This window comes from Octopus bimaculoides, chromosome 1, assembly GCF_001194135.2.
Source record: "Octopus bimaculoides isolate UCB-OBI-ISO-001 chromosome 1, ASM119413v2, whole genome shotgun sequence".
In the NCBI taxonomy this organism is placed as follows: Eukaryota; Metazoa; Mollusca; class Cephalopoda; order Octopoda; family Octopodidae; genus Octopus; species Octopus bimaculoides.
The window spans coordinates 24,201,907-24,203,242 of record NC_068981.1 but is presented as its reverse complement, the minus strand read 5'-3'; the positions used below and the strand labels follow the sequence as shown (position 1 = coordinate 24,203,242).

At 43.6% G+C, this 1,336-nt stretch overlaps 1 non-coding gene across 1 annotated transcript; it reads left to right on the top strand.

Annotated features, from left to right (window-relative positions):
- The first annotated feature begins 780 nt into the window (after positions 1-780).
- Trnar-ucg (transfer RNA arginine (anticodon UCG)) lies at positions 781-853 on the top strand. Its single transcript has one exon. It is a non-coding gene; the product is annotated as a tRNA-Arg (tRNA).
- Positions 854-1,336: the final 483 nt, after the last annotated feature.

Below are 1,336 nucleotides of genomic sequence, written 5' to 3'. Positions count from 1 at the left end.
CATTGTTGGTGTCAGAGACATAGGAAAGGGGACAATGACCAAATAGGATATAAAAGCCAGTAATACCGTTGTAGTGAAGTCAGAGGGGTGGTCCACACCGAGCGACGCTTTTATAAGGTCAACCGTTCTGGGTCTCATGTATAAGCCTCTAGTCGAGGAGGAAATGGGATCAAGCCTGCCTCACGTGCCAGACACTCTAGCTACGTCTCTAGCGTGGGTGAAAGCAAACAGATAAGAGTTGTGTATGGTAATACCAGCGAGGACGAGAGAACAGTCACGGTTGTTGGCTTTATAAAGTTTAGACAAAGGTAGATAGCGATAAATTTGTAGTGTGTAAATCCTGATGTTAATGGATTTAGTGGTAAGAAGAAAGAATGAAATTAGTTGGTATACGGTGCTAGAGATGAACGTTTAGTCACGCCACCAATTACATGTAATCTAAGCTTGAAAAGGGAGTTTTCTTTGTTGGATCTCAGCTCAACACAACACATCAATGCTGCCGAACGAGACTGGTGTCAGCCGAGTTTGGCATATTGATCGGTGATATGGTAGTGACTTTTCCTGTTATGGGAAAAGAATTGTAACTTTGTCCAGCGGAGAAAACACTCGGTAGAGACCCGAGTCTGTGACTAGTGTCTACTAAGTGTATAGCGTCCGAAACATTTGGAACCTTTCACAAGCGGAGTACTTCTCTCAGTTACTCCTCAAGCAACAAACACGCCCACATGCGTAATTTATTTTATGAAATATATATATTATTCTAGACCTGCTAATACCGACGGCCGCGTGGCCTAATGGATAAGGCGTCTGACTTCGAATCAGAAGATTGCGAGTTCGAGTCTCGTCGTGGTCGAAATTCTTCTTGTTTTATAAACCTCTCGCTAAAGTGGTACTACGGTACCTCCGCTCATCCTGTTAGCAGCCTATTTAATTGTGGCCATTCATAGACACCATCTCCATCCGCTCGCCCTTGACCTTGTGGAACATTAAGGATGTGACAGTTGTAGAACGGCCGCATCAGTACTTGACTTGTAGGCTACAGGCTAAAGTGCAAATATGTCTGCCGCTTAGCCCAATGGATAAGGCGTCTAACTTCGAATGAGTAGATTGAAAGCTCGAGTCTCGCCGTGATCGAGTCATTTTTTTGTCTTTCTTTTTAACTACTCGCTGAAGTGGTACCGCGAAAGTTCACTCTCGACCCACTATAGTTCCATAATATGTACAGTACTTTTGCTCATCATTTTATGGGACTATTTTGTTGTGGCCATACATAGATACCATCTTGCTCCTCCCACTCTTGATCCTGTGAAATATTAAGGATGTGACAGTTGGAGTA